General features: G+C 42.7%; 1 protein-coding gene across 9 annotated transcripts in view; it reads left to right on the top strand.

Moving 5' to 3' along the window:
* Positions 1 to 24,177, top strand: part of NRXN3 (neurexin 3) — a 1,089,604-nt gene that overhangs the window by 853,345 nt on the left and 212,082 nt on the right. The window lies entirely within an intron of this gene.

Consider the following 24,177-nt stretch of genomic DNA (forward strand, 5'->3'; position numbering starts at 1 on the left):
AAACAGTAAATTGGTGAGCAGCAAAGAAACATTCCACTGGAGAGCTGAACTGGATTTTTTTCACTTTAGGAAAGCTGAATTTTTCAGATAATGTAAACCATCTTGGAAAAATAAGGTATTTGGAGGAACGTACATTGTTTAAGAAGAGGTGTGGTGTATATATGTGGTCCATGTAACATGTAAAAAATTCACACTTAACATGTGAGTCCTCTGGGTATAATCTGATTCTGCAGAGAGTGACAAAAACTGCAACCCATAATCTGCAGACTCTGGAGCATTCCTGTCGATTTAACGGGTTGTCAAGAAGAATACTTCAGTGTAAATTGTAGTAGACCACAACAAAATGATTCGGCAAACTGAGAGTTGCTACTTGTGGCTTTTCTTAATCAGTGAGAATGGGAGAAAGTACAGAAAGTCTGGGATGACTTCAATTAATTTAAAGGGAATTATGCATATTCTGAATCACAGATATTTGTACTACATTATTATTATTATTATTATTATTATTATTATTATTATTATTATTATTATTGCTTCCTTTTAGGGCACCACTAAAACTTTGTGTTTGAATTTGAATATGTCAGATGAAAATTTCAGTTCTAACTGCCTTTGCTTAAATCATCTATAGGACTGAAACATAACATTACTTGATTCATGTAATTTGCATATGCAACTATTGGTGTTTTCCTTTTGAGTCACCTTGGGATTTATTTTATTCTTAAAATGTTTCTAGACCACCTTTCGGTCATAAGATCATCCCTGGCCACGTCTACACTAGTCCTTATCCCGGGGATCATCCTGGGATCATCCCTGTGTGTCCATATGACGCACAGGGGATCCTGGGGGCAGGGAGAGATAAGCCCTTCATTTCCCCAGGATAAATGAGACAGCTTTTAGTCCAATTCTTCCCTCAGTCTTAGGTTCGTCCCAAGTCCGCAGGAGGTATGGGCTTCATCCGGCTTTGTCCCACCTCCTCACAAGTAAACATGAGGAGACGGGAACCGGGCACAGGACACGGAGCTCTTCAGGTGCTTCATTCCCATCAGGGTTGGGGTGGGAGCAGGAACTGGTGCTTTTTTATATAACTCACTTTTCATTGGAGCGCACATGTGCTCATCTATCTATAAAAAAGAAAAAATGCTGGGCGCAACGTCCCTCCTTCCTCCCAGGATGTTGCACATGCGATTGGACAAAGGGGAGATCCTCCCCCTTCCCTCCCCTGGTCTAGACATGCCCCCTATTGCCCCTTCTTTTTAACCATGCCCTGTATTTCCTATGTATCTTCATCATTTTTGTTACCGAAAAAATCTGCTGGATAGTTAATATAGGGATGTATGAGAATTCCATTTTTGCTTACAAATAGGAATGTCAGAGGAATCCATTTGGGGGGGGCTGGAGCTCAATGAAATTTTGTCATCTCTCTCTCTCTCTCTCTCTCTCTCACACACACACACACACACACACACTCCAACTACATTCTGTCTTCTGCCAGCTGGCCCGACTCAGTGGCAATTTCTGTAAATTAATAATATTTATATTTAAAAAACATTTGCGCCAATTGCAGCTGCAAATTGCACAGATTGGCATGATTTGTGCTAATTTCTGCAATAAATAGCAGAAATATGCATAATTTGCACAAATTATGCATCTTCTCATAATTTACAACTGAAAATTAAGCAAACTCTGACCACAAATTTGCAAATGGCTCCTGCAGGTGCCACATTTCAGTTTCTGAGGAAATGGTGATTTCAGGGTGGGGGGGGGACACAATTAAGTTATTGGATTTCAGGAAAATCCCATGGACCGGCTGAGGGCTCCAGAGATATCCAATTCTCCTCCAGTGGGAAGATTCCCCCACAGTGACCATCCCTATGTCATAAAGCATGCTAGCATGCCCTATTTGAAGCTCAGAACGTGAATGTTTCCTGTGTACGTATCCACTGAAAATATCCAAATTGTTGAACAAGTTTGATTGTTTCCCAGTTTGATTTGAGCAATTTTCTGAATGTGTGCAAATTTCCTCTGTACACTGAATCAGCCCTGCTTTAGTCTCTGAAGGAGAATAGTTGCACAAATTTGGGGGAAATTGCACAAAACTCCTGTGCCATCGCTGCTCTATTTCTGCAAGTTTTTCTTGTTCATGCAGAGGGAGCAGTGCTTGTAAATGCTAATGAGAATTGGACATGAGACACATGGCAAGACAATGTTCAGGGAATCCTAGCGCTCCTTCACCCATTCTTAAGTAAATGCACTGTCCAAACATGAAAGGCAGCAAGCGAGATGAGAAAAGAAGGGTGGGAGATAGAGAAAGAACTGCAGAGATTGCCTGTTGAGGACATTTCCTGCCTCCTGGGGATGTGTTGAGATTGTCTGTTATTAAATTAGTTCTCCAACTAACACATTTGTTAATTGATTGGAATAGCACAGTTAATTGAGGGTGTTTTTTTAAAAAAATGACTTGGCACCTCGAAATAAAGAATTTGAGTAATTAGAGAAATCATATCTTTAGTTCATGAACAATAAGTATATCCTCTCTTTCTAGAATTAACTGTATTCTTTTGTCTTTCCAAATGATGTGTTATCACGTTCGCAAGCCAAAGTAATAGTTAATATTAAGATCCACCAGCCAAGCCAGATGCAAAAGCTACACAGATGCACTCAAGATGTTGACTCGGAGCATATTCTGAGCCTAGGAAATTGTTTTCAGGACCAGAATTGAGCTGAGTTCAACGTTCTTTCACAGAAAAGTCCACTCCTAGTTACCCAAATTTTTCTTCATTTCAGCAGCCTAACTAAGATGGAATTGGTCACTTTCTGGCTGCTATTACTAAACAACTGAGAATCAGAAACATGCAAATCTGCTGGAAAGCACCCAGAAATCTTCAAGTAGATCCAAACCTACCTTCTGCCCATGCCAGTTTAGATCATATATATATATATTTCTTTATATATCACAGTTAAGAGTTTAGAGTGCAGTCCTTTGGGTGGCACTCTCAATTATCTTAAGCCCCTGAACCTAGAGGCTTACGAACATCCTATGCAGGGCAGGAGGACTGGTGGAGGCAATCTTTGCCTCTGTGTCCTCCCGGCCTGCATTTTTTGTTAGATGGGCTCTTTTGTCCATCTAGCTGAGGTGCTTCAGAGGGTGTGAGTAGGCTGGAGAGGACTCAATATAGCTGATATCCTGGCTTCTTCAGTCTCTTCCCCTCCCAGCCCACCAAAACATCTCCTTCTCCCCTTCTCTGAGAATGAGTTCCCATCTCAGAGAGTAGCTGGTGCAGTTTTTCTTTGCCAGCTGCAAGAGTGAGTGGCGTCAGAGCACTGATTCCCCCTTTCAAGGTTAGAACACTGTCCCTGACCTTGGACCAGAGAATCCTAAACCTCCTCTGGACCCTCAGATGCTGTCTTATTTTATTTATTTATTTATTTATTTATTTCATTTCATTTCTATCCTGCCTTTCTTCCTCCAAGGAGCCCAAGGCAGCGTATGTAATCCTCCTCCTCTCCATTTTATCCTCACAACAACAGCCCTGTGAGGTAAGTTGGGCTGAGAGTCCATGACTCGCCCAAAGTCACCCAGTGGGTTTCCATGGCCGAGTGGGGACTAGAACCCGGACCTCCCAGCTTCCAGTCCAATACTTTAGCCACTACACCACACTGGCTCTTGGGCCCATAGGATTGCTCCTTTAGTTGGTTAATCAGCTAAATTTTAACTAATTACTCAATTAATGAACCATTTTTTTTAAAAAAAAAATCTGTATATCAACATAACCTTATTTATTTATTTATTTATTTATTTTATTACATTTATATACCGCCCCCCAGCCGAAGCTCTCTGGGCGGTTTACAACAATTATTGGTACCTAAGTCGAGTACAGTTTCAAAGAGGTATGTCCTTTTATCAGGAAGAAGTGCCATCTAAAAATGGTAGCTTTTATTTCCTGTTACAGTAGCTCACCCCAACAAAAATAACCCTACCCCCCCAAAAAAAACCTTAAGACATATGCCTTTTTGTTACACACCAATTTAAAATTGGTCTCCACCAATTGAACAATAGAGCTTTAGCTCAGTACTAATCATAAGCCCCTAAACGTGTAGTTTTATTAGCATACTATGCAGAGCAGGTGGAGCAGCAGAGGCAATCCTGCCCTGCCTTTTTCTCTAGAGGGTTTTTTTGTTTGCTTGCTTGTTTTTTGGCTCTCTAGCAATGGCATTTCAGAGAGGAGGGAAGGAGGCTGGCAGAGGCTCAGGATAGATCATATCCTGGCCTCTCCAGTCTCCTCTCCTCCCACCCTACAAAATGCACCCTTTTACCCCTCTCAAAGGTCACTTCTCTGACCTTGGAGGGCATCTGGCATGGTTCTTCCTGTGACAGCTTCAAGGGGTCAGGGATGGCTGGTTGGATCTCAGATTCCTCCCTCTGAGATCTGAGCACTGATTTCAACCTTGGAACGGGGAATCCAAACTATCCTATGGCCCCTCATATGCTGTCTAGGATTGCTCCCTCCATTACTTGCAGCCTGTACAGAGAAAGAAAGGAGAGAATGTGCAGTTTCTCCAAGTTGTCTAGCAGTAGCTTGTGAACGACTTAGTGTCAACTTATAGCACTCAGAAAACATTCACAAAGGTCAGTGTGCTATATGGTTTCCCCCACCATATTAACATTTTTACTGAAGGTGTAATTCCATATCTACTCCTGATTTGGTGGGCAAAGGGGTGGGATAGCTACATAGCTTAGTCCTCCAAGAGAAGATGCTCATCACAAAGTGGCAATGAGTTTAATTCAAGGTAGATAATTCAGGGTGGGTTCTGATGACACAATTTGCCCCAATGAACAATGGCTTTTGCAACTACAATGCACTGGAAATCTCAGTAGAACAATACCATCAAAGGGAGCCCAGTGGGCAATGGATTCCTAGCCATCATATTATTGGCCAGCTAAAATTTTATACTTTGCAGGAGATAAGCTGGCTGTGAGGTTTATTGCATGCCAAACCACTGCAAATGACTATTCAAAAGGATTCCTCTGTGTGGTGTGGAAAATTGAGTTATCTAAATAGACCTTAACTTTGTAGCACTCCACTTTTTCTCTTCTAGAGTCATTTGTCAACAAATCACAGTCTTTATTGCTTCTTTAATTATTATTATTTTAAAAGAAAAAAAATTTCACCACCATTGTAGCTCATCTATGCAATAGAGAAGCAAAGCATCCGCTCACTTCCTTGGGCAGCTTATATTTCTATGCTGGCATTTGATGCCATATCCTAAAGGCCTTATTTATATTCCATTTCTTTGTACACATGCGTACACAATCCTCTCTCTGAATGTCTGGTGGAGGGAGAATCCAAAATATATGGATAATTAGAAGTTCAAATAGGCAGGAGTATTATTTACACAAGGCAATGTTAAATGGTTGCTACCTGGCAAATGTATAGCAAATGCAGATAGTCAAGTAATTTAGGGGATTTAAATGGAAACACTGAAATCTGCTTCATCAGTTTCTGGATATTTAAAATATAGCCATCGAATTAAAGAGCCCATAAACATTTCACGAGCTGTTAGTGAATAACTCCCAAGTATTTTATCTTCAGCAGAGTTTTGCTAACTACTACCCTGCAAAGATGCTTCAATGTTACTTTCAAAGGGTTATATCCAATGGTGCCCCTTTGCTCATGTCCTGCTTGTGGGTTCTTAGTCAACAGCAAATTGGCCACTCTGTGATCAGAATGCTAGACTAGATGGACCCTTGGTCTGATCCAGCAAGGGTGTTTTTTATGTTCCTGATGCTCTTTGGAAGGGATTTTTTGTCCGCTCCCTACACCATGCTCCAACACTATTCCAAAGAACCCCTCAACTCTCTGGAGCAGATTTGGGGTGAAATGGGGGGGGCCTGTAGGGAAGAGAGGCAATTATCAAAAATGACCTCTCCCCATTCTGCTGATGGAAGTCTCTGCTGAATCACAAAATCCCCCCTTCCATCAATGGGGAAATACCATTGGATACAACCCAAAAGCATTAGAATCAGGTTCTAAACAGAATGCTAAAGCGAACCGCAAGTAGAAATATACTAATTTTATCATGTAAATTACTAAATATTTCAGGGCACATGTTCTATGCCCTGAAGGATAAGGTCTTATCCTTATGAAACATTTCCACAATGATTATTGTCTTGCCTTGACCATGTGACTGTAATGATTATGGGACAATCACCCATACAGTCCAAGTGACTAGAAGAAGAGATGTAGAAGTGTATAACACCCATGATGATGCTAGTGATGGGCAAACCCCCTCAGGCGCAGTTTTAATTTGGACTAGCAACATTGCTGAACTCATTAGAAAAAGTGCTTTTCCCTTCAAAGTATTCTAATTTAACTTGCGATACTCCCCTCATGAGCCCCCCACATACCTCCGCCCTGAATTTACAACACTCCCCTTACCTAGTAGTGGCTGGGGCTGTGCAAGTTTTCTCATGCATTTGTGGGATTGTACACAAGGATCTGCAGTTATTTGAACTTTAAATTGTCTAAGTGGGTAGACCACTAGTTATTAATTAAATGAGAAAAGAGATAGCGGTAGTGCCTTGCCTCGAAGCACAACTGTCAGTCAAGATGGAATTAAGATGAAACCAGCCCAACGGGATGGAGGGACTCTAAAGCTTTGTAGCTCCATGCACAAAGACAAGAGAGTGGAGAAAGCAATTGGGCACGGACAAAGCACTTTTATAGAGTCTCCAATTACATCTCAAACAGTTGTAACATCAATGTCGTTCATTTGCGGGGGCAGGAAAGAAGGAAGGTGAGAGGTCAAATTTAAAGGAAGGCATTTATAGGCTGGTTAAACTTTGAGAAATGGAAATAATAATCCCTATAATTAAAGATAATATCCTTGCATTTTGTGGTTTTCTCTTCCAACCTTTTAAGAGTTTTCTTAATGGGCAGTAGGACTCAGAGCAGTGGTGCAATATTGGAGTGAACTGAGCCAAAGAGACCACTAAAAAGCACCCTCCTTTTCTACCATGTCTTGGAGGGGGGGTTGTAAAGTTCTTCATGAGAGAAAAGAGGCCTGTTGCCAGACAAGCCAGACAATAATAGCCTGTTGCCAGACAAGCACGCTGCTGCTTCCTGTCTTGCCACATGGCACCACTGGGTAGGGATGTGCAAATCCGCAAACCTCAAGGTCACCAGAGTTCTCCGAGTTCCATCTTGAAGCTCGTTCCATCTCGAGTCTGCATCTGATTGCAAACTTTGTTGTTGTTTATTTCCAAATGTATGCATCAGTTGTATGCATCTTTGAAATGTACACGTTCTTCTCTCATTGATTTAAAGTGTGTTTGTGCACATTTTTCAAAAGAATGCTTTTTTTTCCCCCAGGTGCATTTTTCAAATGTACAGATACTGTCAAACACTATTTTGGCTCCACAGATGACATCGCATGCTTAGAAATGTAGGGACTTCAAACGCAGGTTGTGTCCAAATTGACACTGAATCTGGAAGGTGCAAACTAGGGATATGTGAACTTAGCCAGCTCCATCTCACACACTGCATGACAGATCCCCACCAGCCGCCTGACCCTTGACCATTTACACCTGTAACGTTGCATAAATGGGCTTATTTACTGCCTCCATTTGCATTAAAAATTCCTTCACGTAAAAGAATGAGTTGCCATTTTCCACAAAATGGTGGATCAGTGAGGGAGTGGGCAGCCTCACACCTCTCATCCTGCAGACTGGTGAGCAGCTTGCACACTGTGCTGAATGGGGTCGGGCGGCTGGTAAATCCTGCTGAAAAATGAACTGAAACAAATTTCTCATACATCCCTACCACTGGGTAAGAAAACCAAGAGCACAATGTGGTGAGGCCTGGTTCCCTTGGCCAACAAGGCTGATGTCTTCCCTCTTTTCCCCTCCATTCAGAATGAAATCAGTGCGAGGAATTTCTTTGCCCTCTGTAATGTTGCCATGTGGCCAAATATTATTGGCTGCATGATGCCATGATGTCATAACTGGCTGGAATCACAGAGTCTCCTGAAACAAGAATATTGCTTGTGTGTGTTTTAATGCAAAAAAAAAAAATTGAAACAAAAAAGGACAGGAGGGCAGCACCACAAATGACCAAAAAAGTGTGCATGGACACACACACACACACACACACACACACACACACACACACACACAGAGGCAACATCCTAAGTACAATAAAACTTCTAGGAAGAATAATTGGATATTCATCTTTCAATTGTTATTGATGCATTTGCCAAAATGCCTTGGAATAACCAGGATCAGGTACAGAGGACAAGTTTGCCACCTACCACCCCATGGTGTCTGCTATCAGAGGAGCTCAATGCCCCTTCAATGCATTGAAAGAATACATGAGTGAGTCATGATACAGCCATGTATCTTTGCCCCCTGTTATCCACACATTCATCACACTTGAGAATGAGCTAACCCCTCTCACACATTCTTTAAATGGGGGACAGCTGAACCTAGGGATGAGCAAACTCACCTTTGTCTTCAGGTGACTGGCAAATGGTGCGTAGTGTCTTGCTGCTCCGGGTGGCCTCCATTTTGTGTGAAGTAGCAGCTAGGCCTTTTAAATAAATAGCCATTTAGCACAAAACTTGTGCCATAATAAATATGTTAGCCTTGAGGGTGCCACAAGACTCTTTGTTGCCTTTGCTGCTGCAGACTCAGGCCACAGCTAAACCTAAGGTTTATCCTGGGATCATCCAGGGTTCACCCCTGCCTGAGCACTGGATCTCCTGTGTGTCACCTAGGTGAACAGGTTTGACCCCTGGATGATCCAGGGATAAACCTTAGGTCTAGCTATGGCCTAAGGTCCTTTCTACACCATCCATTTTTCCAGGGATGATCCCTGGATCATCCCTGTGCATCCAAATGATGCACAGGGGATCCTGGAAGCAGGGAGGGATTATCCCTCCTTTTCACCAGGATAACAGACCTCAGTTATCCCGGTTTTATCTGGAGTCCTGGGACAATCCCAAGGAGAGTGGGTGTTGTTGGTGCCCGTCCTGGCTTCTTCCCTCCTCCCTGCAAGTAGTGGGGGGTTATCAGAGGGAAGGAGCGAGGCTGGGGGGATTCCAGGGCCATAGGGGGTGGGGAATGGGGCTGGGGCTTCTTCTTTTTTTACCTTCATTTTCTCTGGAGCACATCTGTGCTCTAGCTCTTCCTCTTTTCTTTTCTTTTTTTAAAAATGGCCACCACAACAGGTGAGACACCTGGGATATCACACAGCCCATGTGGGCTGAGGGCGACGATCCCAGAAGCAGGTAAGTCTGGGATCGCCCCCTTTCCCTCCCTCTACACCCGTAGGAGTAGAAAGGGCCTAACATGGCTACGGTTGCCCCTCTGGAGGTTAAATCAGCAAAGTTTTAGTTCCATCACACTGACAGGAGTTAATACTTGAGGTGGTATAAACCCAGCTATATATATTTACCGTATTTCTTCGATTCTAAGACGCCATCAATTGTAAGATGCACGCTAATTTCAGTACCACCAACAGAAAAAAAGCTTTGATTCTAAGAAATAATAAATGTACCCGCGATTGTAAGACGCACCCTGTTTTTAGAGATGTTTATGTGGGGAAAAAGTGCATCTTAGAATCAAAGAAATATGGTAGCATGTGGTGCATTTCCTTTACTTCCAGAGGGAAAAAAACCACTGCTCATGGATCACATTATTATTATTATTATTATTATTATTATTATTATTATTATTATTATTATTATCATCCCACCTTTTGCCCAATACTGGGCCTCAAGGCGGCATTATAAAGTTTAAAACATACATTTTAAAACATAGGAAAAGAAATATAAAAAAGAAAAGTTTAAAATACACAACAAAATTATAAGTCATTAACATAGATGGAGGACGAAATTACTCTCCAAAGGCCTGCTGGAACAAACAAGTTTTAGCCTGCTTCCGAAAGCCCATCAAGGAGGGAGCCAGTCTAGCTTCCCCAGAAGAGAGTTCCAAAGCACTGGAGCAGCCACCGAGAAGGCCCTCTCCCATGTTCCCACCAAGTGCACCTGTGAAGATGGTGGGACTGAAAGAAGAGCTTCTCCAGAAGATCTTAAAGCACGGGCAGGCTTATAAGGGAGAATACGGTCTTTCAAATAACCTGGACCCGAGCCATATAGGCCATACAGTAGTCCTTGTTTGGATGTAAGTTCTGGAACGGCATTAATAACAAAACAATAGGACAACACAAAGGTCAGAAATGGTTGCGCAAAGGAGGCATCCAAGTGTGTGGACTTCTCTCTCCTGTTTTCATATTGTCCTTCTGTGTGTTCAGTGAGGAGAGAACAAACATGGAACACCTTGTTAGGAGAACTTTAGTGGGAAAACCTGTGTAGGCTTTCTGCTGCTGTGAACTTTCTCTAGACCTAATCTCAGTTTGTTTTATGATTTACAGAATGTGGTCTATTCTGTCTATGTTCCTCCCAGCTTCTAATGGAGCTAATGCAAGCGTTTGAAGCCTCTGGCATGCTTTTATTGCAGATTATAGAAAAGCCTGTCATATTTTGGATGTTTTACTCCAGGATCCAAAATGACTAAAAAACAGAATCCTCAAGTGAGTAAAGAATCCAGCATGGCTCAGAGGGGTTAAAAACAAATCTCTTCTCTTGTCAAAGATGCAGGATAGCTAGGGGACCTAGCTTTTCATTAATTCTGAGACAAGAAACATTGCCTCCCACCCCTTTCTCTCTATCTAGGTTTGCTTGCAAAAGGGCATCAGAGGCTTTGCCAGCCATGGAGTGTACATTAAAACAAGCTTCAGGTATATCTTTATTCATCCATGCAATGTCTGAGCATATTTCAGTGCAGTAGGAACAGAAAACTAAGCAGAGAGGAAGAAGACAAGGGTTCTAGTGGCACCAAACCTGGCTTCAATATTTAGGGTCATGTTTCAGAAAATGACAAGAACTGTTTACATTTTAAGTAGGATTTATGATAAATTTGATAATTGCCTCTCTTCCCTACAGCCCCCCCCCCCATTTCACCCCAAATCTGCTCCAGAGAGTTGAGGGGTTCTTTGGAATAGTGTTGGAGCATGGTGTAGGGAGCTGACAAAAAATCCCTTCCAAAGAGCATCAGGAACATAAAAAACACCCTTGCTGGATCAGGCCATATTTTGACAGTAGGACACTAATGCCATGCTGACACTGATAATAATGACAAAGACAGCACTGTTGTTACTATCAGGCATGCTAGCAATGACAGTGATGTTGTTATTAACTAGTTAATTGGTCTAGTTCTTGGAAAGATACCATTGCTCAGTGGTAGACTATATATTTTGCATGAAGAAAGTCCCAGGTCATTGTTTTCTGAAGAGAGGAGCATCATTTGTTATTGATTGTCAGGCAGCAAAATGTCTCAAGGCAGTCATGGGCAACAGTTTGCAGAAATGGGGCAAACATCCTTCTCACAGCAGGCTGTGAGAAGGCCTGCATTTGCCCCAGTCCTCCTCTCAAGCATTCAGTCAATGTGAGTGTCCCTGACTGAATGCTTGAGACATCCCTGATTGCCACCCAGCTGCACGTTGTGCAGATACTTTATTATGGTAGACAAACTGTCTTCTTTTTTTTTGCACTTTTCCTACTGATCTTGTTACTGAACCCCTCATAATAAGCTTCCAAGGAACCCCAGGGATTTCCAGAACATGATTTGCAAATCATTGAGTAGCTCTGCAATTCATACCATGATGTGCCATGGGTGGAGAGAAGGGCATAAAACAAGGGTGAGGGACCTGTGGTCCTCCATATGTTGTTGGACTACAACTTCCATTATCCCTGACCATTGACCATGTAGGCCGGGGCTAATGGGAATTTGACTCCAACAGCATCTGGAGGTCTACACATTCTCCATCTTGGCATAAAGGCATTTACAGAGCAAAGGTTAGAGATGATTCCTACAAGTGAACCAAGTAGAAACTTCCGAAGATCACTGTAGTTCTGGACAGACATTTCTCCCAGAATCCAATTACAGTGATCATTCAGATAAGGCACATAAGCAAAATCCAGGGCCATCCAAAGCCACATTTACAGCCTAAACCCATGCATGTTTACTAGCATGGCATTATATCCAATGTGCCTTACACCCTAGTCTGTGTTTAGGATTACAGCCTTAATTGGGTTGGATGCATACCTGGAAGAATTTTGATCAGTGCCTGGAGAACACTGTCTGAGAATCCCAAATCAGCTACCTTGAGTTTCATGAAAGAAAGGTGAGGCATAAATGTAGTTAAAGTAAATAATTAAAAAAAAATTCCTCTAGCAATGGTAGTTCTGATGCACCAACCAAGCAGAAGCAAGCCCTTAACATGGTATGGGGAGTTTCATTCCTGCCAGCTCTCAAAACGAGGTCAAGTGCTTCTAAAAACCAAGTGCCAAAGATTTATGGAATTTGTACTGCAATGATTTTTAATTTCCTTGAAGATGCCTCCTTTCTTGTCCAGCCTTGATGACCTCACACCTTCTTCTTTTATCTCCTTCCTCAAAAGACTTAGATTTTACAGAATGAAAAGTCCATTTCTTAGGTCACCTCCCCACTTGGGGGTGCAGGCTGGGGAGGTTGTTCCTTTTCTTTTTGGTTTCCTTTCTCATTTTATTTAGCGTTTTATCAGCTAACCTTCTCTATTCTTTCCCACCTCTGAGATTTCCCAGACATGAGATAAATAGCCCTGTATCTTACAAGCTAAATACAATTACTGCTATCAAAACCAGAGCCTTTCTCTCCTTGTAAATATCTCTTGGAAGCTGATAAGCTGTTCAAGGCAAACCACGGGCTTCTGCTTAATCCTCAGATTAAACATAACCACCCAGAAGACATCAAAAGATAATATTTGTGGGGAGGCGAGGGGTGGTCGGAAAAAGTGAGATTCATTCCTAAGATATAAAGAAGAGGACATACACACGACTCAAGGTTATTTATAAAGGAATTAGCCAAAACACAGAAGAGCTTGTGATTATGATGGGGCATTTAATCTGATAACGCTGTTGTAGATACTAAAGATGAGTTTCAGCAGGGAGACCTTTGGGACCAAATCAGGAAGGTGGGAAGGAGAGGCGTGTGAAGAGGTCTGTGGCTGCTCGTTCGGGAATTGTATCCATAAAGTTCTTAGTGTCGCAGTTGCTTGACAGAACATATTGCTGTATGGTCTTGAGGTGTACTCCTGTGGCTCAGGCAGCCAGATAGTTTCTTCAGAGATGATAGCATTGAGGTTCGTGCAAACAGGGGAGGCTTCATTTGTCAACCATGAACAATGGATACAAATCTGTAGCTGTTGTCAAACACACTTTTTCCAGAGCAAAACTGCTCCCCACCCCACCCCCTCCCTCTCTCTGACACACGTGTGCGCGCACATACAAATTTTGTAAAATCTGTCCTATCTGCATTTCACAGAATGCCAAGTGCCTTTTGTTCCATTGTCCACTGATTGATGGAATCATGTGTTTTTTTCCAATTTCCCAAATTTGTGCAAATTTTGATTTGTGAAAATTCACAAATCCCCCCAAATGCACATTTTGATGCTTTAGCCTATGGGGGAAATGCACATTTTTGGTTAAAAAATGCACATTTTTAAAATGTATTTTTCTATGACTAAATTTGCCTAAAATTCTGGAAAGTTTTTTTTTAAAAAAAAACTGGTTCGCAAATCCACAAAATCTATGCAACTTGGAAACAGCCAGCCTGCTAGAGAATCTGTGGTTTTTATTCATAGAAACCAGAACTTATTGTATTCCATTGCAGATTTTTCTAACATCTCTACACTAGGGTGACCATATGAAAAGGAGGACAGGGTTCCTGTGCATTTAATATTTGCATAGAAAAGGGAATTTCAGCAGGTGTCATTTGTATGCATGCAGCACCTGGTGAAATTCCTTCTTCATCACAACAGTTAAAGCTGCAGGAGCCCTATCCTCTTTTGTATCTGGTCACTCTAGTATAGCTCCTGCAGCTTTAACTGTTGTGATGAAGAAGGAATTTCACCAGGTGCAGCATGTATACAAATAACGCTTGCTGAAATTCCCTTTTCTATGCAACTGTTAAAGGTATGGAAGCCCCGTCCTCTTTCCCATATGGCCAGCCTACTTTACACAGACACGCACACAGGCCCTCAAGTATCTTGCTTTTTCTTACTCTAGCTCCTCATCAGTGCCACTGCGGACAGATTGTTCACAAAGATATGGCTGACCAGTGGCTGCCCCTGGAGATGCATAATCCTGTCACAACAGGATTAGGATGTGTATGCAAAATGGAGACATCAAGCTGGAGAATAATAAGAAGGAGAACCTCGACCATACACAAACAACAGTACAGTTGATTAAGGCCCATCATAGTGGCAATGTTGTCATGTCACTTAAAGCTAGGAATCCAGGCCTATTACACTACAAAGTGACCAAACAACATCCTCATGCATATACATTCAGATGCCTTGAAAGAAAACACATGTTTATACTTGTGTATTTTGTGAGAAAATACATTGTAACATACATATTCGAATATGCATCTTCATTTAACCAAACAATTTGCAAATTAAAACAGAAATGGGATAGAATGGGTGTTTGAATGAACCCATGCACAACTGATACCAACTAGAAATAGGTCATTCCATCTGTCCCTAACACACAGGGAAGCAATAGCTCAGACAGTCACCACCACCTGCATATATATATATATATATATATATATATATATATATATTCATAAATGTGTTGCCTGAATAGGGTGACCATATGAAAAGAAGACTGTTAAAAGATATAGGAGCCCTGTCCTCCTTTTCATATGGTCACCCTATGAAGCATATGTCTGTATGCTTGATTGCTGCAATAACTCCATTTAAAAGTGGGCAAATGTCTAAGGCCTATTTAGAGCCTGCTCACAGTAGAGCATTTCTTGTACTGTTTCTCTCTCTGTGGGATTCCTTGCCAAATGATTCAGCCAGGAGACAATATTCCTTTGGTTTTGGTGCCTGCTAAGGACTTTTTTCTATTATTTAAATATGTTTTTCCTGAATGGCCAGTCTTGGTTTTATGGGTATAACTTGATTTTAAATATTATTATGAGTTTGTATTTTTATTAATATTTTCTCTGTACTACTCACCACTTGGGAATCTTTTTCAGATACAGAATACTTTATGGATTGTGTAAATACATACATAAATAAATCACATATTATATGGTAGGAGAAAGCGAATCATCTCACTGCCCTATCCTACATATAAGGATGTAGAAAAAGGGCATGTGTGAACCTACCCAGCTTTGACTAATGAGAGCTGTTGATAACGTCCTTAGTATATTCAGAGGGTGTTGCTCAGGGAATTCTATAGGTCCTGGCATGTTTAAGCTCCCTGCTTTATAGGAGCTGCGTTCAAGACTGTGAGATGACATCAACTTTGAATTTTGATCAGCTCTGGGGGTTGTATGAGATCCCTAGTGTTGCTCTCCGTCCTTGTTTGTACTGTTTAATTTTTCATCTTTTGCTCGTTTTTTGTGGGACTTCGAAATGAGACCTCAGATGCTTCCCAGCATTGTGGATCTCAGGCTGACGACGTCCTTCTGACTGCAGCTCAGAAGGCACCCAAAATGTATTGAAATGTATTAAAAGGCAGAGTTAATAGTACAGCATTGGGGGAATGCACAATTTAGCAGATAGCAGCCTAACAAATGTTGAATTCTGCTAAGAGGAACTATTAAAGCACAGCAAGTTGATGAAATCAACAGCTGATTGTAGCTCATCACTGCAGGGTCAGAATGTGTGCATCATATTTATAAAAGCCAAATCATAACAGAAACAATATTAGGTGTCACATCCATATACAATTTCCCATATCCAGGCCCACTGAAACCTCAGCAAATGTAGATTTGTATCCCCCCCCTCTCATTTTCTCAAGGATGAAAAGGTTGCTACTTCCACTATCAGAAGCAGTATGTTTATGTACACCAGTTGCTGGGGAACATGATTTGGAGGGTGCTGTTGCACTCATGTCCTGCTTGTAGTTTGCATGGTCCACTGGTTGGCCACTGTGTGAACAGAATGGTGGACTAGATGGACCCTTGGTCTGAACAAGCCTAGCGGTCCTTATGTTTGGATTTCCCTCTTTGATTCCTCTTTTGTTTCCCTGGTTCTCTCTGCCCATTCAGGTTTAACTAGGAGAAATTCTAAAATTAGTTCTGGAATTGGAGCATGCATTCAATTTGCTGCACATTTCAGTTCCTTCAGTTCATTTGCATCTCCCTCCCACCCACCCTATTCCATTACTGAATTGCACAGCGGCAATAATAAAATGTTTTAAAAGCTTATGTGCTATACATGTGATTCCATCAAGGTTATTTTTTCTGCACTTTTTGGTGATATCTACATGTAAAGCACCAGATCATCATCATCATCATCATCATCATCATCAGAGAGCTTCGGCTATGGGGCGGTATATAAATGTAATAAATAATAATGGTAAAATATATATTATTATCAGAAGTAGAGGTAGTACATGTGGTGTAGTGGTTAGAGTGTCCAGTGAGAACTGGGGACACCCAGGTTCAAATCCCTACTGTTACCACCATGAAGGTTGTTGTAAGGATAACATAGAGTGGAGAGGGGCCATGTACACCAACTTGAGTTTCTTGGAGAAGTGGGATAAGAATGTGGTAAATAAAATGAATGAATAAATAAATCTGTTGCTGCTATGGGAGAAGCCATCATTCGGTGCTAGAGCACATGTTTTGTATGCAAGACACCCTTTTTTAAATTCCTGGCATTTCCTTCAAGAAAAAAAGGTTATGAGAACAGGTGATTTAAAAGACCTCTGGCTGGATCCTTGGCAGGGTCAGCCTTATCATGAGGGCAACTGCCTTGGGCAGCAGATGCTGGGAGGTGGCAGCAAAGTGTTGGAGAAGAGAGCTGTGTGCCATGCAACCTGCCAGGCACCCCCTAAATTATCCTGCTGCTTTCAGGTGCAGTGAAAGATGCTGCCCCACCATCAGAGCTGAAGACAATTTCACCTGCCAGTCCAGTCAGTACACAGGAGGCAACACCATCTTGCTCTTTGCATCAGGCAGCATGATGTCTTGGGATGGCCCCGATCCTTGGAATGCCAGTGCCACTGAGAGTAGAAAATATTGGGCTAGATGAATAAGTAGCTTGACCCAATATAAACCAGTGTGGTTTAGTGGCCCGAGTGTTGGACTGTGAGTTGGGAGATCCAAGTTCTAGTCCCCACTCAGTCACTGGGTGACTTTGGGCCATTCACAGTCTCTCAGCCCAACCTACCTTGTTGGAGGTTAAAATGGAGAGGAGGAGGAGGAGGAGGGGGAGGATTATGTACACTGCCTTGGTTTCCTTGGAGGAAAAAAGGTTGGGTCTAAATGTAATAAAAATAAATAAATAAATAAATAAAAATAAGGCAGCCTCTTATGTAGTACTACTACTACATTTTAAAACTTGACTGAGAAGGAATGGGCCAAGGTCATCCAGTGAGCTTCATAACCAGGTAGGGACTTAATCCTGGGTATTTAAAAGATTTTATCCTTAATTTCTGAGATGACATATTACAGCATAATTAAATCTGTTTTTTAAAAAATGGATAGGTATCCCACATCTAACACTAATCAGTACACCACATTGGCCCTCTAATAAACTGAAATAATGGGGAAAATATGGCAAATTGGTGCATGCACTGTGCACTGTACAAATCTGGAAGAAAAATTTAAAAAAAAATTAACAACAATGGAGAATTCTTAATGCTTTGGCTTCACTTCAGAACCAAGACTAGTTCAGAACTACAACATTTAGAGAGAAATTAAGACGAGCAGAATTTTGGAAGCATCCCTGTCTGTCTGTCTGTCTGTCTGTCTGTCTATGTGCCATTTCTTTCATGAAAAGATGTGACAATTTTTGTCTCAAAATTTCGCTGGAAACCATTTTCCATTTTATTTTTCTGGACATAATTTGAATTATTAGTTATTTCGCTCTTTTGCTCATTGCTGTCCAAATGTTGCTAGGAATTCAACAGTCTCATTTGCATTGTTTGCTACTGGGGAGATACAGAGGAGAGAGGAAGAGGAAAGGGGAGAGAGAGTATGAATAAGAGAAAGAAAAATATTATTTATGAAAGCATCATGACATTTCTCTTTGTGCCATTTCTGTAGTCAAGCCATGTATTCCTACATTCATAGGACAGTCAATATTGACAAATGCTACAAGATATGCACTAAAACTAAATCGTGGTGTTTTGTGTCATCCTTGGGGTATTCACATGAAATACTCCCTCTATCCATGTCATATGAAAGCATAAATGCTTGCATGCTCCCACTAGTGCTGTACAGATTTTGTTAGATCCATTCCGTCTGTGTTTTGCAGGTTGTCAGGAATCCATAGTTCTGTCATCTGCCCACGGGCAGAATCAACATTTTATTAGGGAGGTACAAGAATTTTGTTCCATTTGTGCTAATGCACATTAGCTCCAAATTGCACTTGTGTTAATGCCTAGTCCCACACACCAAACTAAAAGAGCAGCCTGCAAGTCCTTGGAACCTGTCATGGACTTAGAAAAAGGGGGTCTGCTGCGGAATCCGCAGGCTGGATTCACGGAAATACGGACTCATTTGAATCTTTTGCGGATTTCTCTGGCATTCCTACCTCCCATCACATTGGTCATCTAGCATGATGCCCCCTTTACAGTTTGTGCTCTCTGCCCCTACTTTTTTCGATGAGAAAGACTCAGATGAATTATCTAAGGACATGTCTGTGTCACAGATCATGCTATAGGGATTGTGGGAACTGGTGATGCCACTCGCTCCATTTTCATGGATACCTTCCTTCCTTCTAAAGCCATGTGGAAGGCATTATTCCTGGTTCACCTGCAGATCATCTGGCGACGTTTTCATGCTGTTGACTGTGAACCTAATGTGATGAGGGGTGTTATGGCAGAGATGGAGAAGCAGCCTATGCAGATCATTGCACAATGTGAAAATCGTGTGTGACAGTTCAGCTCAGAGAACCTCCGGGTACTCATATTGCTACATTTCTCTGTCAGGTTACTTCTGTTTCAGTTTTCTGGTCAAATGGAATAATAACAACAAATATTCTGCGTGCACACACACACACACACACACACACACTTCTCCACAGATGCACCCACATAAACATCAAACAGCTGGCCAGAGGGCTTGGCAGTTTGAGCAATAACTTTGTGCTTTCCGGAGCCCATTGCCTGCAGAAAGAACAGTGCCAGCTGCAATCCCAGGCCAATCCAGACGACGTGCAGTGACAGAAGGAGCTTAGCCACACATGTCAGCATTTCCTTTGCTCAAAGAAAGGCATCAGAAAACACAAAGCCATCCAGATGAAACAATACAATGGTGTTTAAAAGGGAGAGGATCAGTCGCTGAAAAGCATCCTGCCCTGGATTAATCACCTCACTGCAGGATCTGGGAGCAAGTGATGTCTGAATTCAGCAGACAAGGCAGCTTATTTCCCATATATTCTGTAGTGATTCCTGACAACTACCACTTTGGCACCGATCAGAGGAGCCTGGTGGCTCCAGCTTTGGTGGGGCAGAGATTCCATTCCGAGAAGTCTAGAGGAGCTATCCAAGGGCTGGGCCCTTTTGGGGGATAGGCTTCAGCACCTTGGAGAGCTCCTTTAGGCTTCTAGGTGGTTGCAACTAAAACCCAGAATGGAAGCTCCATCCCTCTGTCCACCTTCCATTGTATATAGCTATGGGGCCAGTCACATAGAGGAATCCTCCTCCTCTGAGAAGCTGGAGATCCCAGATACAAATGGTGCCAAAGAGCCACCCATGTCAGGAGACCTGGGGCATGTCTACACCTAGGGAGGGAGGGAGGGGGAAGGATCTCACGATATACTGATCGTGAGATCTTCCCCCCTGGATTCACATGTGGTGAGTCGCATCAGGGGAGGAAGCAAGACATCACAGCTGCTTCCCCCCCCCTCTCTCTCTTTGAAGCAGCAGGGCCAGTCGTGCATGAGCAAGACTGCTTCAACAAAAAGTAAGAAAAAGAAAAATGATCTCCCCCCCCAAATCCCCCCCAAATCCCTCCCTTGCTGCATCCCCCTCCGCTGATGGGTGCGGAGCCATGCCACACAGCTCTGTGCCCATTTCTGGTGCCGCACTTACTTGCAAGTACGCAGGTACCAGGTGGGATGGGCACCCACACCTCCCACAGTCTCAGGATGGTCCGGGGATCGCGGGGAAAATCTGGATAACTGGGGAATCCGTTATCCTGGGGAAATGGAGAGGGTTGTCCCTGGTTGCCCCCAGGATCACCCACAGGAGGAGGGGAGTTTCACCTCTGAGGTAGCTGCCAGGCGATGACGTTGCCCTGCCCTGAGAACATCATCACTTCAATGGACAGGACAGTAGGGCTCCTTTGATTACAAAAGAGGGCTCCTCAATAGGAAAGACTTTCTTAGAAGCATGGTCCTCCTCCAGAGTAAGACTTTTCCCAGAGAGCCTGTAGTGAACTGCAGCTGAGCCCTGCATGGGATTCAATTCATTCTGACTGTATGAATTGGTTTCAGCCTAGCTATTGCTGGAACACCATTGTTCTATCAGCTCCAGGACCTTGTATTCTGTTTCCTTGACCTTGCCTTAGGATTGATCCTTCATGCCACTGGCCCTTGGACTCCTGCCTGAGCCTGCTTTTTGGACTGTGTTTCTGCTTGACTTGTGTTTTGACCTTGGTTTTGCCTCAGAATTCTCTTCTGAATGCCACCTACTTGCCTGGTGTTACTGTGCTGAGGCCATTGCCTGTTTCTTGACCCTTCCTGTCTTAACCTGATCCCATACTGGTCTGAAACCTTGTGTTGGACCATTTGCCTGCTTAATTGACTTGCCTATTGGATTTGTCCTTCTATTTCCCTAACTTAGAGTCTGACCCAGCTAGATCAGGACACTCCACCCCATAGTAGACACTAATATGGAAGGACATAGAATCATAGAATAGCAGAGTTGGAAGGGGCCTACAAGGCCATCGAGTCCAAGCCCCTGCTCAATGCAGGAATCCACCCTAAAGCATCCCCGACAGATGCTTGTCCAGCTGCCTCTTGAAGGCCTCTAGTGTGGCAGAGCCCACAACCTCCCTAGGTAACTGATTCCATTGTCGTACTGCTCTAACAGTCAGGAAGTTTTTCCTGATGTCCAGCCGGAATCTGGCTTCCTTTAACTTGAGCCCGTTATTCCGTGTCCTGCACTCTGGGAGGATCGAGAAGAGATCCTGGCCCTCCTCTGTGTGACAACCTTTTAAGTATTTGAAGAGTGCTATCATGTCTCCATAACACACAACATGTGTTATCCATGCTGATTTTTAGCCATCTTTCATTAACATTTCTGTGATTTATTTATTTATTTTAAACTCGATGTACAATGGCAGAAGGAATATTTTAAGCTTTCTCTTCTCCACCTGTCCCTGGCAATAAACGGGATTAATTTTAATAAGCAGCAAAACACCTTTAATTGAATCCTAATTAAACAATGCTTATTTTTTTTGTGCAACTATAGATGTAATTGTTTAAAGATTTGCTTCAGTTTCATTTGTTCAAACAAAATCAGAAATAGGGGTCAGGTCGACTGTACAAAATTCATATTCTTGGGTATTTCAGGCCTTTCCTATTTATTATTATTATTATTATTATTATTATTATTATTATTATTATTATTTATTACATTTCTATACCACCCAATAGCCGGAGCTCTCTGGCTTTATGAATCTTTGAGTGCTGGAGGGACCTGGCTTCTTCAAGTCAGAACTTGTTCTTTCCTCTTTCTTGGTCTGATACACTCCTTCATGTCTACCTCTTTCTCCCAGCTAGCTCAGAGGCCTAATTGTTGCTTAGCAACCATTGTGTCCAGGTACCATGATCTCAACTATAAGCAGCAAGTTGAATACTGACACAGAGCCAGTTGGGTTGGGAGGGCTGGTGGTGTAAGCAGTAGAGCCACTGGATCTGGGCCCTACCACCAAGCTAGAAAGCCTGGATCTAGATTCTCTTGAGCAACTGGCATCCTTATAACAGAGGGTTTTGTGGACCCCAGGGCCCGTTCATGCAGTGCCTCCAATGGGAACTAACAGAGAAGTGACAGTGTACTATGCTCTAGGCCAGAAGACTTTTAGAATGTCACTGCTCAAAAAGGAGGAGGAACCCAGAACACATAGCCAGGACAGTTGCCAGCTTGGATCTGTCCCAGATACTACCTGTTCTCCTTGCTGAGTGCCTGATTCATGGCTGCCATGACTATCTACACCTGAGTGTGAGCCCCAAGAACACCCTTTTGGCCTGTGGGCTCCCATTTACGGTCAGGATAGGACAACAGTCTCAGATGCCAGAATATTTTGGAATGTGGACAGTGGAAAATAAGTGTGAGCTAGCATAGTGTTGTGGTCTACAGAATTTGAACAGGTGTACATTTTTTGCCAAGGAACTTGGAGGAAAGATTTAGTAGAAGATTTGAAGTTAAAAGTAGGATAGGTTTTACAGTCATAAAGGTTTCTTCAGGCCAGGAGAAACTTAGGGACAAGTTCACTTGGGTGATCATAGGACTAACTTTAGTTGACTTTCTTTTCTCACTGCACTGCAGTCTTGCCTGCTAATTCTGTCTCCTCTTCCTGGTGTCTTTTAGTGCCCATGTTATCTTTTGTTCTGAACCCTGCGGGTTGAGGTAGACTCGGTGTGAAGTTTAGCTCTTGACAATAAAAGCATCACAATGAGAGAAATGAAAGAAGAAGGCGAGACTTAAAGGAAATGGCAGGATCAGAAGGAAAGAGGAGGTCAAGGTCATTGTGGACTAGAGGAAATGCAAAGGCAGAAAAGAAAAGCAGAACCAGAATAGCAAGTTCTGTAACTTTTTGAACAAGGAATGCAGTGAGAAAAAGGACAAATAGCTTGGAACTGAAGCAAACTTGAATAATGAAAATAGTTTGCTTTTCTGTTAAAGTCCCTTAATGATGCTCTTAGTGGGAGAAAACTGAAGCCCAAGTAGGTTATCCTGATAGGTCTGTGGAAAACTTGGGATGGAAACTAGAAGGGCCTAGCAAATATGGCTGTGCACTCCACTCCAAAAATTCGAAGGTTCGATGAAACTCTGTGGAAGCTCTGATCTTGCGGAACAGAGCAGGGACGTCTTTAAAACCGACGGAGACCTGCAGAGCGGAGCCATGGTCATTCGGAGCTCTGAAGCACTTCGAAGATATCTGACTTTTTTTTAGGCTTTGAGGATCGTTTTACTTGTTACAATGTTGATGAACTAACTGAACACCACTCCATATTAGAAAGACCCTGAGGGGGTGAGGGGGTAGTTTTGAGATTGGCATCTGTGGCTACCCAATAGCCACAGTGTCCCCCCCTCCAGTTACAGTGTTCAGGGGGAGGGATTACAAATGATAAAAACATTTGTCCTTGCCCTGGAAGAGCATTACTTCGGCTAGCTCTGCAGTGTGAAGGAGCGAGGAGAGTGTGCATGGCTACTTAAGAGTAGGGTGACCAACTGTCAGGATTTTCCCGGATTTGTCCTGGTTTTTGTTCTTTCCATGGTGTCAGGGGGGATTTTCTGTAATTTCAATAATGTCCTGGAATGACACACCTTCCTCTTTAAGGCTGCCATTAGCATGGCAGGAGGGAATGACATGCTTTCTTGAGGCACATCATTCCCCCACCCCGAGCTCCAATTGAGGTCTTAAAGGGGAAAGTGGGTCATTCGTGGACATTATAGAAAAGGCCCCAATTGAAGTGGATGGTGGTGGTGCAGAATGAAATCCTTTCCCCTTCTCCACTCCAATCGGGTTCTTTAAGGTGGCGGGGGAATAACGTACTTTCTGCAGGACTCAGAAAGCTGCTTCCCCCCACACACACCAGGTGTCCTCTTTTTTGGTTTCCCAAATATGGTCACCCTACTTAAGAGATATCATGGTGCCAAGTTTCATCTCTTTATCTTTAAAAATGACAGGGATGTAAGCATTTTTGTTACTTTCCATAGACTATAATGGAGCGGTTATACGAAAACAGAGCAGAGCTTCCATGCATAATTCGAGGAAGCGGAGCAATGGAGCCACGCCAAAAATCAAAGTGGAGAAGCCAGTCATTGGAGCTCTACTTCAAATTTTGGAGCAGAGCACATCCCCTCCGCAAACCACTGCTAGCA

Source organism: Elgaria multicarinata, chromosome 2 (genome assembly GCF_023053635.1).
Source record: "Elgaria multicarinata webbii isolate HBS135686 ecotype San Diego chromosome 2, rElgMul1.1.pri, whole genome shotgun sequence".
Taxonomy (NCBI): Eukaryota; Metazoa; Chordata; class Lepidosauria; order Squamata; family Anguidae; genus Elgaria; species Elgaria multicarinata.